Source organism: Salmo salar, chromosome ssa28 (assembly GCF_905237065.1).
Source record: "Salmo salar chromosome ssa28, Ssal_v3.1, whole genome shotgun sequence".
NCBI classification, from domain to species: domain Eukaryota; kingdom Metazoa; phylum Chordata; class Actinopteri; order Salmoniformes; family Salmonidae; genus Salmo; species Salmo salar.
This window is the reverse complement of record NC_059469.1, coordinates 37,616,142-37,634,915: the sequence shown is the minus strand read 5'-3', so window position 1 is coordinate 37,634,915 and position 18,774 is coordinate 37,616,142. Positions and strand designations below refer to the sequence as shown.

General features: G+C 48.3%; 1 protein-coding gene across 1 annotated transcript in view; it reads right to left on the bottom strand.

The window, feature by feature from the left end:
• Positions 1-18,528, bottom strand: part of LOC106594561 (calcium uptake protein 1, mitochondrial) — a 172,387-nt gene extending 153,859 nt beyond the window's left edge. Inside the window, exon 1 of the mRNA XM_045710275.1 lies at positions 18,289-18,528. The gene's annotated coding sequence lies outside the window, so the exon portion shown is untranslated. The remainder of the gene's footprint in view (positions 1-18,288) is intronic.
• Positions 18,529-18,774: the final 246 nt, after the last annotated feature.

The window sequence follows — 18,774 nt, the reverse complement described above, 5'->3', positions numbered from 1 at the left end:
TAGTCTCCACATTGACTCTGTACCGGTGCCCCTGTATATAGCCTCCACATTGACTCTGTACCGGTACCCCCTGTATATAGCCTCCACATTGACTCTGTACCGGTACCCCCTGTATATAGCCTCCTCATTGACTCTGTACCGGTACCCCCTGTATATAGCCTCTACATTGACTCTGTACCGTAACCCCCTGTATATAGCCTCCACATTGACTCTGTACCAGTACCCCCTGTATATAGCCTCCACATTGACTCTATACCGGTACCCCCTGTATATAGCCTCCACATTGACTCTGTACCATAACACCCTGTATATAGCCTCCACATTGACTCTGTACCTGTACCCCCTGTATATAGCCTCCACATTGACTCTGTACCGGTACCCCCTGTATATAGCCTCCACATTGCCTCTTTACCTGTACCCCCTGTATATAGCCTCCACATTGACTCTGTACCGGTACCCCCTGTATATAGCCTCCACATTGCCTCTTTACCGGTACCCTCTGTATATAGTCTCCACATTGACTCTGTACCGTAATACCCTGTATATAGCCTCCTCATTGACTCTGTACCGGTACCCCCTGTAAATAGTCTCCACATTGACTCTGTACCGGTGCCCCTGTATATAGCCTCCACATTGACTCTGTACCGGTACCCCCTGTATATAGCCTCCACATTGACTCTGTACCGGTACCCCCTGTATATAGTCTCCTCATTGACTCTGTACCGGTACCCCCTGTATATAGCCTCTACATTGACTCTGTACCGTAACCTCCTGTATATAGCCTCCACATTGACTCTGTACCAGTACCCCCCTGTATATAGCCTCCACATTGACTCTATACCGGTACCCCCTGTATATAGCCTCCACATTGACTCTGTACCATAACACCCTGTATATAGCCAACACATTGACTCTGTACCTGTACCCCCTGTATATAGCCTCCACATTGACTCTGTACCTGTGCCCCCTGTATATAGCCTCCACACTGACTCTGTACCGGTACCCCCTGTATATAGCCTCCACACTGATTCTGTACCGGTACCCCCTGTATATAGCCTCCACATTAACTCTGTACCAGTACCCCCTGTATATAGCCTCCACATTGACTCTGTACCGGTACACCCTGTATATAGCCTCCACATTGACTCTGTACCGGTACCCCCTGTATATAGCCTCCACATTGACTCTGTACCGGTACCCCCTGTATATAGCCTCCACATTGACTTTGTACCGGTACCCCCTGTATATAGCCTCCACATTGCCTCTTTACCGGTACCCCCTGTATATAGCCTCCACATTGACTCTGCACCGGTAGCCCCTGTATATAGCCTCCACATTGCCTCTTTACCGGTACCCTCTGTATATAGTCTCCACATTGACTCTGTACCGGTACCCCCTGTATATAGCCTCCACATTGCCTCTTTACCGGTACCCTCTGTATATAGTCTCCACATTGACTCTGTACCGTAATACCCTGTATATAGCCTCCTCATTGACTCTGTACCGATACCCCCTGTATATAGCCTCCACATTGACTCTGTACCATAACACCCTGTAAATAGTCTCCACATTGACTCTGTACCGGTGCCCCTGTATATAGCCTCCACATTGACTCTGTACCGGTACCCCCTGTATATAGCCTCCACATTGACTCTGTACCGGTACCCCCTGTATATAGCCTCCTCATTGACTCTGTACCGGTACCCCCTGTATATAGCCTCTACATTGACTCTGTACCGTAACCCCCTGTATATAGCCTCCACATTGACTCTGTACCAGTACCCCCCTGTATATAGCCTCCACATTGACTCTATACCGGTACCCCCTGTATATAGCCTCCACATTGACTCTGTACCTGTACCCCCCTGTATATAGCCTCCACATTGACTCTGTACCTGTACCCCCTGTATATAGCCTCCACATTGACTCTGTACCGGTACCCCCTGTATATAGCCTCCACATTGCCTCTTTACCGGTACCCCCTGTATATAGCCTCCACATTGACTCTGTACCGGTACCCCCTGTATATAGCCTCCACATTGCCTCTTTACCGGTACCCTCTGTATATAGTCTCCACATTGACTCTGTACCAGTACCCCCTGTATATAGCCTCCACATTGCCTCTTTACCGGTACCCTCTGTATATAGTCTCCACATTGACTCTGTACCGTAATACCCTGTATATAGCCTCCTCATTGACTCTGTACCGGTACCCCCTGTATATAGCCTCCACATTGCCTCTGTACCGGTGCCCCTGTATATAGCCTCCACATTGACTCTGTACCGGTACCCCCTGTATATAGCCTCCACATTGACTCTGTACCGGTACCCCCTGTATATAGCCTCCTCATTGACTCTGTACCGGTACCCCCTGTATATAGCCTCTACATTGACTCTGTACCGTAACCTCCTGTATATAGCCTCCACATTGACTCTGTACCAGTACCCCCCTGTATATAGCCTCCACATTGACTCTATACCGGTACCCCCTGTATATAGCCTCCACATTGACTCTGTACCATAACACCCTGTATATAGCCAACACATTGACTCTGTACCTGTACCCCCTGTATATAGCCTCCACATTGACTCTGTACCTGTGCCCCCTGTATATAGCCTCCACACTGACTCTGTACCGGTACCCCCTGTATATAGCCTCCACACTGACTCTGTACCGGTACCCCCTGTATATAGCCTCCACATTAACTCTGTACCAGTACCCCCTGTATATAGCCTCCACATTGACTCTGTACCGGTACACCCTGTATATAGCCTCCACATTGACTCTGTACCGGTACCCCCTGTATATAGCCTCCACATTGACTCTGTACCGGTACCCCCTGTATATAGCCTCCACATTGACTTTGTACCGGTACCCCCTGTATATAGCCTCCACATTGCCTCTTTACCGGTACCCCCTGTATATAGCCTCCACATTGACTCTGTACCGGTACCCCCTGTATATAGCCTCCACATTGCCTCTTTACCGGTACCCTCTGTATATAGTCTCCACATTGACTCTGTACCAGTACCCCCTGTATATAGCCTCCACATTGCCTCTTTACCGGTACCCTCTGTATATAGTCTCCACATTGACTCTGTACCGTAATACCCTGTATATAGCCTCCTCATTGACTCTGTACCGGTACCCCCTGTAAATAGTCTCCACATTGACTCTGTACCGGTGCCCCTGTATATAGCCTCCACATTGACTCTGTACCGGTACCCCCTGTATATAGCCACCTCATTGACTCTGTACCGGTACCCCCTGTATATAGCCTCCACATTGACTCTGTACCATAACACCCTGTATATAGCCTCCACATTGACTCTGTACCTGTACCCCCTGTATATAGCCTCCACATTGACTCTGTACCGGTACCCCCTGTATATAGCCTCCACATTGACTCTGTACCGGTACCCCCTGTATATAGCCTCCTCATTGACTCTGTACCGGTACCCCCTGTATATAGCCTCTACATTGACTCTGTACCGTAACCCCCTGTATATAGCCTCCACATTGACTCTGTACCAGTACCCCCGTGTATATAGCCTCCACATTGACTCTATACCGGTACCCCCTGTATATAGCCTCCACATTGACTCTGTACCTGTACCCCCTGTATATAGCCTCCACATTGACTCTGTACCTGTACCCCCTGTATATAGCCTCCACATTGACTCTGTACCGGTACCCCCTGTATATAGCCTCCACATTGCCTCTTTACCGGTACCCCCTGTATATAGCCTCCACATTGACTCTGTACCGGTACCCCCTGTATATAGCCTCCACATTGCCTCTTTACCGGTACCCTCTGTATATAGTCTCCACATTGACTCTGTACCAGTACCCCCTGTATATAGCCTCCACATTGCCTCTTTACCGGTACCCTCTGTATATAGTCTCCACATTGACTCTGTACCGTAATACCCTGTATATAGCCTCCTCATTGACTCTGTACCGGTACCCCCTGTAAATAGTCTCCACATTGACTCTGTACCGGTGCCCCTGTATATAGCCTCCACATTGACTCTGTACCGGTACCCCCTGTATATAGCCTCCACATTGACTCTGTACCGGTACCCCCTGTATATAGCCTCCACATTGACTCTGTACCGGTACCCCCTGTATATAGCCTCCTCATTGACTCTGTACCGGTACCCCCTGTATATAGCCTCTACATTGACTCTGTACCGTAACCCACTGTATATAGCCTCCACATTGACTCTGTACCAGTACCCCCCTGTATATAGCCTCCACATTGACTCTATACCGGTACCCCCTGTATATAGCCTCCACATTGACTCTGTACCATAACACCCTGTATATAGCCAAAACATTGACTCTGTACCTGTACCCCCTGTATATAGCCTCCACATTGACTCTGTACCTGTGCCCCCTGTATATAGCCTCCACACTGACTCTGTACCGGTACCCCTGTATATAGCCTCCACACTGACTCTGTACCGGTACCCCCTGTATATAGCCTCCACATTAACTCTGTACCAGTACCCCCTGTATATAGCCTCCACATTGACTCTGTACCGGTACACCCTGTATATAGCCTCCACATTGACTCTGTACCTGTACCCCTTGTATATAGCCTCCACATTGACTCTGTACCAGTACCCCCTGTATATAGCCTCCACATTGACTCTGTACCTGTACCCCCTGTATATAGCCTCCACATTGACTCTGTACCTGTACCCCCTGTATATAGCCTCCACATTGACTCTGTACCGGTACCCCCTGTATATAGCCTCCACATTGACTCTGTACCAGTACCCCCCTGTATATAGCCTCCACATTGACTCTATACCGGTACCCCTGTATATAGCCTCCACATTGACTCTGTACCATAACACCCTGTATATAGCCTCCACATTGACTCTGTACCTGTACCCCCTGTATATAGCCTCCACATTGACTCTGTACCTGTGCCCCCTGTATATAGCCTCCACACTGACTCTGTACCGGTACCCCCCTGTATATAGCCTCCACACTGACTCTGTACCGGTACCCCTGTATATAGCCTCCACATTAACTCTGTACCAGTACCCCCTGTATATAGCCTCCACATTGACTCTGTACCGGTACCCCCTGTATATAGCCTCCACATTGACTCTGTACCTGTACCCCTTGTATATAGCCTCCACATTGACTCTGTACCAGTACCCCTTGTATATAGCCTCCACATTGACTCTGTACCTGTACCCCCTGTATATAGCCTCCACATTGACTCTGTACCTGTACCCCCTGTATATAGCCTCCACATTGACTCTGTACCGGTACCCCCTGTATATAGCCTCCACATTGACTCTGTACCTGTACCCCCTGTATATAGCCTCCACATTGACTCTGTACCATAACACCCTGTATATAGCCTCCAAATTGACTCTGTACCTGTACCCCCTGTATATAGCCTCCACATTGACTGTACCTGTACCCCCTGTATATAGCCTCCACATTGACTCTGTACCTGTACCCCCTGTATATAGCCTCCACATTGACTCTGTACCTGTACCCCCTGTATATAGCCTCCACACTGACTCTGTACCGGTACCCCCTGTATATAGCCTCCACATTAACTCTGTACCAGTACCCCCTGTATATAGCCTCCACATTGACTCTGTACCGGTACACCCTGTATATAGCCTCCACATTGACTCTGTACCTGTACCCCTTGTATATAGCCTCCACATTGACTCTGTACCAGTACCCCCTGTATATAGCCTCCACATTGACTCTGTACCTGTACCCCCTGTATATAGCCTCCACATTGACTCTGTACCTGTACCCCCCTGTATATAGCCTCCACATTGACTCTGTACCGGTACCCCCTGTATATAGCCTCCACATTGACTCTGTACCAGTACCCCCTGTATATAGCCTCCACATTGACTCTCTACCGGTACCCCCTGTATATAGCCTCCACATTGACTCTGTACCATAACACCCTGTATATAGCCTCCACATTGACTCTGTACCTGTGCCCCCTGTATATAGCCTCCACACTGACTCTGTACCGGTACCCCCTGTATATAGCCTCCACATTAACTCTGTACCAGTACCCCCTGTATATAGCCTCCACATTGACTCTGTACCGGTACACCCTGTATATAGCCTCCACATTGACTCTGTACCTGTACCCCTTGTATATAGCCTCCACATTGACTCTGTACCAGTACCCCCTGTATATAGCCTCCACATTGACTCTGTACCTGTACCCCCTGTATATAGCCTCCACATTGACTCTGTACCTGTACCCCCTGTATATAGCCTCCACATTGACTCTGTACCGGTACCCCCTGTATATAGCCTCCACATTGACTCTGTACCTGTACCCCCTGTATATAGCCTCCACATTGACTCTGTACCATAACACCCTGTATATAGCCTCCACATTGACTCTGTACCTGTACCTCCTGTATATAGCCTCCACATTGACTCTGTACCTGTACCCCCTGTATATAGCCTCCACATTGACTCTGTACCTGTACCCCCTGTATATAGCCTCCACATTGACTCTGTACCATAACACCCTGTATATAGCCTCCACATTGACTCTGTACCTGTACCCCCTGTATATAGCCTCCACATTGACTCTGTACCGGTACCCCCTGTATATAGCCTCCACATTGACTCTGTACCGGTACCCCCTGTATATAGCCTCCTCATTGACTCTGTACCGGTACCCCCTGTATATAGCCTCTACATTGACTCTGTACCGTAACCCCTGTATATAGCCTCCACATTGACTCTGTACCAGTACCCCCGTGTATATAGCCTCCACATTGACTCTATACCGGTACCCCCTGTATATAGCCTCCACATTGACTCTGTACCTGTACCCCCTGTATATAGCCTCCACATTGACTCTGTACCTGTACCCCTGTATATAGCCTCCACATTGACTCTGTACCGGTACCCCTGTATATAGCCTCCACATTGCCTCTTTACCGGTACCCCTGTATATAGCCTCCACATTGACTCTGTACCGGTACCCCCTGTATATAGCCTCCACATTGCCTCTTTACCGGTACCCTCTGTATATAGTCTCCACATTGACTCTGTACCAGTACCCCCTGTATATAGCCTCCACATTGCCTCTTTACCGGTACCCTCTGTATATAGTCTCCACATTGACTCTGTACCGTAATACCCTGTATATAGCCTCCTCATTGACTCTGTACCGGTACCCCCTGTAAATAGTCTCCACATTGACTCTGTACCGGTGCCCCTGTATATAGCCTCCACATTGACTCTGTACCGTGCACCCCCTGTATATAGCCTCCACATTGACTCTGTACCGGTACCCCCTGTATATAGCCTCCACATTGACTCTGTACCGGTACCCCCTGTATATAGCCTCCTCATTGACTCTGTACCGGTACCCCCTGTATATAGCCTCTACATTGACTCTGTACCGTAACCCACTGTATATAGCCTCCACATTGACTCTGTACCAGTACCCCCCTGTATATAGCCTCCACATTGACTCTATACCGGTACCCCCTGTATATAGCCTCCACATTGACTCTGTACCATAACACCCTGTATATAGCCAACACATTGACTCTGTACCTGTACCCCCTGTATATAGCCTCCACATTGACTCTGTACCTGTGCCCCCTGTATATAGCCTCCACACTGACTCTGTACCGGTACCCCCTGTATATAGCCTCCACACTGACTCTGTACCGTGCACCCCCTGTATATAGCCTCCACATTAACTCTGTACCAGTACCCCCTGTATATAGCCTCCACATTGACTCTGTACCGGTACACCCTGTATATAGCCTCCACATTGACTCTGTACCTGTACCCCTTGTATATAGCCTCCACATTGACTCTGTACCAGTACCCCCTGTATATAGCCTCCACATTGACTCTGTACCTGTACCCCCTGTATATAGCCTCCACATTGACTCTGTACCTGTACCCCCTGTATATAGCCTCCACATTGACTCTGTACCGGTACCCCCTGTATATAGCCTCCACATTGACTCTGTACCAGTACCCCCTGTATATAGCCTCCACATTGACTCTATACCGGTACCCCCTGTATATAGCCTCCACATTGACTCTGTACCATAACACCCTGTATATAGCCTCCACATTGACTCTGTACCTGTACCCCCTGTATATAGCCTCCACATTGACTCTGTACCTGTGCCCCCTGTATATAGCCTCCACACTGACTCTGTACCGGTACCCCCCTGTATATAGCCTCCACACTGACTCTGTACCGGTACCCCCTGTATATAGCCTCCACATTAACTCTGTACCAGTACCCCCTGTATATAGCCTCCACATTGACTCTGTACCGGTACACCCTGTATATAGCCTCCACATTGACTCTGTACCTGTACCCCTTGTATATAGCCTCCACATTGACTCTGTACCAGTACCCCTTGTATATAGCCTCCACATTGACTCTGTACCTGTACCCCCTGTATATAGCCTCCACATTGACTCTGTACCTGTACCCCCTGTATATAGCCTCCACATTGACTCTGTACCGGTACCCCCTGTATATAGCCTCCACATTGACTCTGTACCTGTACCCCCTGTATATAGCCTCCACATTGACTCTGTACCATAACACCCTGTATATAGCCTCCAAATTGACTCTGTACCTGTACCCCCTGTATATAGCCTCCACATTGACTCTGTACCTGTACCCCCTGTATATAGCCTCCACATTGACTCTGTACCTGTACCCCCTGTATATAGCCTCCACATTGACTCTGTACCTGTACCCCCTGTATATAGCCTCCACACTGACTCTGTACCGGTACCCCCTGTATATAGCCTCCACATTAACTCTGTACCAGTACCCCCTGTATATAGCCTCCACATTGACTCTGTACCGGCACACCCTGTATATAGCCTCCACATTGACTCTGTACCTGTACCCCTTGTATATAGCCTCCACATTGACTCTGTACCAGAACTCCCTGTATATAGCCTCCACATTGACTCTGTACCTGTACCCCCTGTATATAGCCTCCACATTGACTCTGTACCTGTACCCCCTGTATATAGCCTCCACATTGACTCTGTACCGGTACCCCCTGTATATAGCCTCCACATTGACTCTGTACCAGTACCCCCCTGTATATAGCCTCAACATTGACTCTATACCGGTACCCCCTGTATATAGCCTCCACATTGACTCTGTACCATAACACCCTGTATATAGCCTCCACATTGACTCTGTACCTGTGCCCCCTGTATATAGCCTCCACACTGACTCTGTACCGGTACCCCCTGTATATAGCCTCCACATTAACTCTGTACCAGTACCCCCTGTATATAGCCTCCACATTGACTCTGTACCGGTACACCCTGTATATAGCCTCCACATTGACTCTGTACCTGTACCCCTTGTATATAGCCTCCACATTGACTCTGTACCAGTACCCCCTGTATATAGCCTCCACATTGACTCTGTACCTGTACCCCCTGTATATAGCCTCCACATTGACTCTGTACCTGTACCCCCTGTATATAGCCTCCACATTGACTCTGTACCGGTACCCCCTGTATATAGCCTCCACATTGACTCTGTACCTGTACCCCCTGTATATAGCCTCCACATTGACTCTGTACCATAACACCCTGTATATAGCCTCCACATTGACTCTGTACCTGTACCTCCTGTATATAGCCTCCACATTGACTCTGTACCTGTACCCCCTGTATATAGCCTCCACATTGACTCTGTACCGGTACCCCCTGTATATAGCCTCCACATTGACTCTGTACCAGTACCCCCCTGTATATAGCCTCCACATTGACTCTATACCGGTACCCCCTGTATATAGCCTCCACATTGACTCTGTACCATAACACCCTGTATATAGCCTCCACATTGACTCTGTACCTGTGCCCCCTGTATATAGCCTCCACACTGACTCTGTACCGGTACCCCCTGTATATAGCCTCCACATTAACTCTGTACCAGTACCCCCTGTATATAGCCTCCACATTGACTCTGTACCGGTACACCCTGTATATAGCCTCCACATTGACTCTGTACCTGTACCCCTTGTATATAGCCTCCACATTGACTCTGTACCAGTACCCCCTGTATATAGCCTCCACATTGACTCTGTACCTGTACCCCCTGTATATAGCCTCCACATTGACTCTGTACCTGTACCCCCTGTATATAGCCTCCACATTGACTCTGTACCGGTACCCCCTGTATATAGCCTCCACATTGACTCTGTACCTGTACCCCCTGTATATAGCCTCCACATTGACTCTGTACCATAACACCCTGTATATAGCCTCCACATTGACTCTGTACCTGTACCTCCTGTATATAGCCTCCACATTGACTCTGTACCTGTACCCCCTGTATATAGCCTCCACATTGACTCTGTACCTGTACCCCCTGTATATAGCCTCCACATTGACTCTGTACCATAACACCCTGTATATAGCCTCCACATTGACTCTGTACCTGTACCCCCTGTATATAGCCTCCACATTGACTCTGTACCGGTACCCCCTGTATATAGCCTCCACATTGACTCTGTACCGGTACCCCCTGTATATAGCCTCCTCATTGACTCTGTACCGGTACCCCCTGTATATAGCCTCTACATTGACTCTGTACCGTAACCCCCTGTATATAGCCTCCACATTGACTCTGTACCAGTACCCCCGTGTATATAGCCTCCACATTGACTCTATACCGGTACCCCCTGTATATAGCCTCCACATTGACTCTGTACCTGTACCCCCTGTATATAGCCTCCACATTGACTCTGTACCTGTACCCCCTGTATATAGCCTCCACATTGACTCTGTACCGGTACCCCCTGTATATAGCCTCCACATTGCCTCTTTACCGGTACCCCCTGTATATAGCCTCCACATTGACTCTGTACCGGTACCCCCTGTATATAGCCTCCACATTGCCTCTTTACCGGTACCCTCTGTATATAGTCTCCACATTGACTCTGTACCAGTACCCCCTGTATATAGCCTCCACATTGCCTCTTTACCGGTACCCTCTGTATATAGTCTCCACATTGACTCTGTACCGTAATACCCTGTATATAGCCTCCTCATTGACTCTGTACCGGTACCCCCTGTAAATAGTCTCCACATTGACTCTGTACCGGTGCCCCTGTATATAGCCTCCACATTGACTCTGTACCGGTACCCCCTGTATATAGCCTCCACATTGACTCTGTACCGGTACCCCCTGTATATAGCCTCCACATTGACTCTGTACCGGTACCCCCTGTATATAGCCTCCTCATTGACTCTGTACCGGTACCCCCTGTATATAGCCTCTACATTGACTCTGTACCGTAACCCACTGTATATAGCCTCCACATTGACTCTGTACCAGTACCCCCTGTATATAGCCTCCACATTGACTCTATACCGGTACCCCCTGTATATAGCCTCCACATTGACTCTGTACCATAACACCCTGTATATAGCCAACACATTGACTCTGTACCTGTACCCCCTGTATATAGCCTCCACATTGACTCTGTACCTGTGCCCCCTGTATATAGCCTCCACACTGACTCTGTACCGGTACCCCCTGTATATAGCCTCCACACTGACTCTGTACCGGTACCCCCTGTATATAGCCTCCACATTAACTCTGTACCAGTACCCCCTGTATATAGCCTCCACATTGACTCTGTACCGGTACACCCTGTATATAGCCTCCACATTGACTCTGTACCTGTACCCCTTGTATATAGCCTCCACATTGACTCTGTACCAGTACCCCCTGTATATAGCCTCCACATTGACTCTGTACCTGTACCCCCTGTATATAGCCTCCACATTGACTCTGTACCTGTACCCCCTGTATATAGCCTCCACATTGACTCTGTACCGGTACCCCCTGTATATAGCCTCCACATTGACTCTGTACCAGTACCCCCCTGTATATAGCCTCCACATTGACTCTATACCGGTACCCCCTGTATATAGCCTCCACATTGACTCTGTACCATAACACCCTGTATATAGCCTCCACATTGACTCTGTACCTGTACCCCCTGTATATAGCCTCCACATTGACTCTGTACCTGTGCCCCCTGTATATAGCCTCCACACTGACTCTGTACCGGTACCCCCTGTATATAGCCTCCACACTGACTCTGTACCGGTACCCCCTGTATATAGCCTCCACATTAACTCTGTACCAGTACCCCCTGTATATAGCCTCCACATTGACTCTGTACCGGTACACCCTGTATATAGCCTCCACATTGACTCTGTACCTGTACCCCTTGTATATAGCCTCCACATTGACTCTGTACCAGTACCCCTTGTATATAGCCTCCACATTGACTCTGTACCTGTACCCCCTGTATATAGCCTCCACATTGACTCTGTACCTGTACCCCCTGTATATAGCCTCCACATTGACTCTGTACCGGTACCCCCTGTATATAGCCTCCACATTGACTCTGTACCTGTACCCCCTGTATATAGCCTCCACATTGACTCTGTACCATAACACCCTGTATATAGCCTCCAAATTGACTCTGTACCTGTACCCCCTGTATATAGCCTCCACATTGACTCTGTACCTGTACCCCCTGTATATAGCCTCCACATTGACTCTGTACCTGTACCCCCTGTATATAGCCTCCACATTGACTCTGTACCTGTACCCCCTGTATATAGCCTCCACACTGACTCTGTACCGGTACCCCCTGTATATAGCCTCCACATTAACTCTGTACCAGTACCCCCTGTATATAGCCTCCACATTGACTCTGTACCGGTACACCCTGTATATAGCCTCCACATTGACTCTGTACCTGTACCCCTTGTATATAGCCTCCACATTGACTCTGTACCAGTACCCCCTGTATATAGCCTCCACATTGACTCTGTACCTGTACCCCCTGTATATAGCCTCCACATTGACTCTGTACCTGTACCCCCTGTATATAGCCTCCACATTGACTCTGTACCGGTACCCCCTGTATATAGCCTCCACATTGACTCTGTACCAGTACCCCCCTGTATATAGCCTCAACATTGACTCTATACCGGTACCCCCTGTATATAGCCTCCACATTGACTCTGTACCATAACACCCTGTATATAGCCTCCACATTGACTCTGTACCTGTGCCCCCTGTATATAGCCTCCACACTGACTCTGTACCGGTACCCCCTGTATATAGCCTCCACATTAACTCTGTACCAGTACCCCCTGTATATAGCCTCCACATTGACTCTGTACCGGTACACCCTGTATATAGCCTCCACATTGACTCTGTACCTGTACCCCTTGTATATAGCCTCCACATTGACTCTGTACCAGTACCCCCTGTATATAGCCTCCACATTGACTCTGTACCTGTACCCCCTGTATATAGCCTCCACATTGACTCTGTACCTGTACCCCCTGTATATAGCCTCCACATTGACTCTGTACCGGTACCCCCTGTATATAGCCTCCACATTGACTCTGTACCTGTACCCCCTGTATATAGCCTCCACATTGACTCTGTACCATAACACCCTGTATATAGCCTCCACATTGACTCTGTACCTGTACCTCCTGTATATAGCCTCCACATTGACTCTGTACCTGTACCCCCTGTATATAGCCTCCACATTGACTCTGTACCTGTACCCCCTGTATATAGCCTCCACATTGACTCTGTACCTGTACCCCCTGTATATAGCCTCCACATTGACTCTGTACCGGTACCCCCTGTATATAGCCTCCACATTGACTCTGTACCGGGATCCCCTGTATATAGCCTCCACATTGACTCTGTACCGGTACCCCCTGTATATAGCCTCCACATTGACTCTGTACCGGTACCGCCTGTATATAGCCTCCACATTGACTCTGTACCGGTACCCCCTGTATATAGCCTCCACATTGACTCTGTACCGGTACCGCCTGTATATAGCCTCCACATTGACTCTGTACCGGTACCCCTGTATATAGCCTCCACATTGACTCTGTACCGGTACCCCCTGTATATAGCCTCCACATTGACTCTGTACCGGTACCCCCTGTATATAGCCTCCACATTGACTCTGTACCGGTACCGCCTGTATATAGCCTCCACATTGACTCTGTACCGGTACCCCCTGTATATAGCCTCCACATTGACTCTGTACCGGTACCGCCTGTATATAGCCTCCACATTGACTCTGTACCGGTACCCCTGTATATAGCCTCCACATTGACTCTGTACCGGTACCCCCTGTATATAGCCTCCACACTGACTCTGTACCGGTACCCCCTGTATATAGCCTCCACATTGACTCTGTACCAGTACCCCCCTGTATATAGCCTCCACATTGACTCTATACCGGTACCCCCTGTATATAGCCTCCACATTGACTCTGTACCATAACACCCTGTATATAGCCAACACATTGACTCTGTACCTGTACCCCCTGTATATAGCCTCCACATTGACTCTGTACCTGTGCCCCCTGTATATAGCCTCCACACTGACTCTGTACCGGTACCCCCTGTATATAGCCTCCACACTGACTCTGTACCGGTACCCCCTGTATATAGCCTCCACATTAACTCTGTACCAGTACCCCCTGTATATAGCCTCCACATTGACTCTGTACCGGTACACCCTGTATATAGCCTCCACATTGACTCTGTACCTGTACCCCTTGTATATAGCCTCCACATTGACTCTGTACCAGTACCCCCTGTATATAGCCTCCACATTGACTCTGTACCTGTACCCCCTGTATATAGCCTCCACATTGACTCTGTACCTGTACCCCCTGTATATAGCCTCCACATTGACTCTGTACCGGTACCCCCTGTATATAGCCTCCACATTGACTCTGTACCAGTACCCCCCCTGTATATAGCCTCCACATTGACTCTATACCGGTACCCCCTGTATATAGCCTCCACATTGACTCTGTACCATAACACCCTGTATATAGCCTCCACATTGACTCTGTACCTGTACCCCCTGTATATAGCCTCCACATTGACTCTGTACCTGTGCCCCCTGTATATAGCCTCCACACTGACTCTGTACCGGTACCCCCTGTATATAGCCTCCACACTGACTCTGTACCGGTACCCCCTGTATATAGCCTCCACATTAACTCTGTACCAGTACCCCCTGTATATAGCCTCCACATTGACTCTGTACCGGTACACCCTGTATATAGCCTCCACATTGACTCTGTACCTGTACCCCTTGTATATAGCCTCCACATTGACTCTGTACCAGTACCCCTTGTATATAGCCTCCACATTGACTCTGTACCTGTACCCCCTGTATATAGCCTCCACATTGACTCTGTACCTGTACCCCCTGTATATAGCCTCCACATTGACTCTGTACCGGTACCCCCTGTATATAGCCTCCACATTGACTCTGTACCTGTACCCCCTGTATATAGCCTCCACATTGACTCTGTACCATAACACCCTGTATATAGCCTCCAAATTGACTCTGTACCTGTACCCCCTGTATATAGCCTCCACATTGACTCTGTACCTGTACCCCCTGTATATAGCCTCCACATTGACTCTGTACCGGTACCCCCTGTATATAGCCTCCACATTGACTCTGTACCGGTACCCCCTGTATATAGCCTCCACATTGACTCTGTACCTGTACCCCCTGTATATAGCCTCCACATTGACTCTGTACCATAACACCCTGTATATAGCCTCCAAATTGACTCTGTACCTGTACCCCCTGTATATAGCCTCCACATTGACTCTGTACCTGTACCCCCTGTATATAGCCTCCACATTGACTCTGTACCTGTGCCCCCTGTATATAGCCTCCACACTGACTCTGTACCGGTACCCCCTGTATATAGCCTCCACACTGACTCTGTACCGGTACCCCCTGTATATAGCCTCCACATTAACTCTGTACCAGTACCCCCTGTATATAGCCTCCACATTGACTCTGTACCGGTACACCCTGTATATAGCCTCCACATTGACTCTGTACCTGTACCCCTTGTATATAGCCTCCACATTGACTCTGTACCAGTACCCCTTGTATATAGCCTCCACATTGACTCTGTACCTGTACCCCCTGTATATAGCCTCCACACTGACTCTGTACCGGTACCCCCTGTATATAGCCTCCACATTGACTCTGTACCTGTATCCCCTGTATATAGCCTCCACATTGACTCTGTACCGGTACCCCCTGTATATAGCCTCCACATTGACTCTGTACCAGTACCCCCCTGTATATAGCCTCCACATTGACTCTATACCGGTACCCCCTGTATATAGCCTCCACATTGACTCTGTACCATAACACCCTGTATATAGCCTCCACATTGACTCTGTACCTGTGCCCCCTGTATATAGCCTCCACACTGACTCTGTACCGGTACCCCCTGTATATAGCCTCCACACTGACTCTGTACCGGTACCCCCTGTATATAGCCTCCACATTAACTCTGTACCAGTACCCCCTGTATATAGCCTCCACATTGACTCTGTACCGGTACACCCTGTATATAGCCTCCACATTGACTCTGTACCTGTACCCCTTGTATATAGCCTCCACATTGACTCTGTACCAGTACCCCCTGTATATAGCCTCCACATTGACTCTGTACCTGTACCCCCTGTATATAGCCTCCACATTGACTCTGTACCTGTACCCCCTGTATATAGCCTCCACATTGACTCTGTACCGGTACCCCCTGTATATAGCCTCCACATTGACTCTGTACCTGTACCCCCTGTATATAGCCTCCACATTGACTCTGTACCATAACACCCTGTATATAGCCTCCACATTGACTCTGTACCTGTACCTCCTGTATATAGCCTCCACATTGACTCTGTACCTGTACCCCCTGTATATAGCCTCCACATTGACTCTGTACCTGTACCCCCTGTATATAGCCTCCACATTGACTCTGTACCTGTACCCCCTGTATATAGCCTCCACATTGACTCTGTACCGGGATCCCCTGTATATAGCCTCCACATTGACTCTGTACCGGTACCCCCTGTATATAGCCTCCACATTGACTCTGTACCGGTACCGCCTGTATATAGCCTCCACATTGACTCTGTACCGGTACCCCCTGTATATAGCCTCCACATTGACTCTGTACCGGTACCGCCTGTATATAGCCTCCACATTGACTCTGTACCGGTACCCCTGTATATAGCCTCCACATTGACTCTGTACCGGTACCCCCTGTATATAGCCTCCACATTGACTCTGTACCTGTACCCCCTGTATATAGCCTCCACATTGACTCTGTACCGGTACCCCCTGTATATAGCCTCCACATTGACTCTGTACCGGTACCGCCTGTATATAGCCTCCACATTGACTCTGTACCGGTACCCCCTGTATATAGCCTCCACATTGACTCTGTACCGGTACCCCCCTGTATATAGCCTCCACATTGACTCTGTACCGGTACCCCCTGTATATAGCCTCCACATTGACTCTGTACCGGTACCCCCTGTATATAGCCTCCTATACAGTTATTTTACTGTGTTACTTTTTATACTTTTTTTAATTTGGTAAATATTTTCTTAACTCACTGTTGGTTAAGGGCTTGTAAGTAAGTGTAACAGTATAGCTTCCGTCCCTCTCTTCGCCCCAACCTGGGCTTGAACCAGGGACCCTCTGCACACATCAACAACTGACACCCCACGAAGCATCGTTACCCATCGCAGCCCTTGCAGAGCAATTAGCGCGCACCACCGCTAACTAACTAACCATTTCACATCGGTTACATAAGCATTTCATGATCTATACTATTCGGCATATGTGACAAATAAAGTTTAATTTTAATATTAAAAACATAGTCAATAGTACATTTTCTAGTTAAATGTCAATACTAGACAGTGTGATAATAATAATAACTACGCCCTGAAACATCATATTCAGGGCTACACTTGTTTGTTCACAAAGCAGAAAAGATCCCTGGACAGAGAATAAAGCAATATGTTTGTAAAGTCTGACAAGAGGACAGCTGTTCCACAAGATACCGTCTGAAATAACGCTAAACGCAATGCCGCTGGTAAACTTGTCAATAATGTTGTGTATGGTCTCTGACAATAATAACAAGGTGTATTTTATTATTTCACGCTGTCTAGAGTAGTATAGTTAACTACTAACTAACTTCTGCTTGACCAATTTGATACAACAAACAAGTAGGTGATGTGAACCTCATCGGAGAGTCTCTCTATCAGGTTACCTAAACAACAACTACAGCACAGATAGCTGCTGTAAATCATATGAACACGGACTAAAACACGGTTGTTTTGCTACTTACTTTAGTTTGTAGAATTACAACCGGTCCTTGAAACGTTTGTGCGTGAAGATGTTTTGTCTTTCTGCTCGACCGCCAGGTCCCAGCACACGCCCTGTCCCAGACGGTGTTACGGAGACCGGGACCGTCGACGGTAGGACCTCACCTGGAAACATTCCACCCTGGGTGCGGCTGAGCAGCACGGAATGCGCTATAAACAACTAGACATTTAATGTTCATGTGTACATATGTCTCTCTTTATGTGGTCAGATTTACTGTATTTTTATTTTTAATTTTTTAATTTAACCTTTATTTAACTAGGAAAGTCTAGGTAAAGTACTGTAAAAGTGGTCATCATTAGGATGTGGCTTAGCTATTTGCTTGTTCCCAGTCTACAGGATGGAGCTAAAGGGAATAAGACTATGGGTGCTCCCAAATGGCAATGTAGTGCACTACTTTTGGCAAAAGCTCTACGGGTCCTGGTCAAAAGTAGCACACCATAAGAGAATA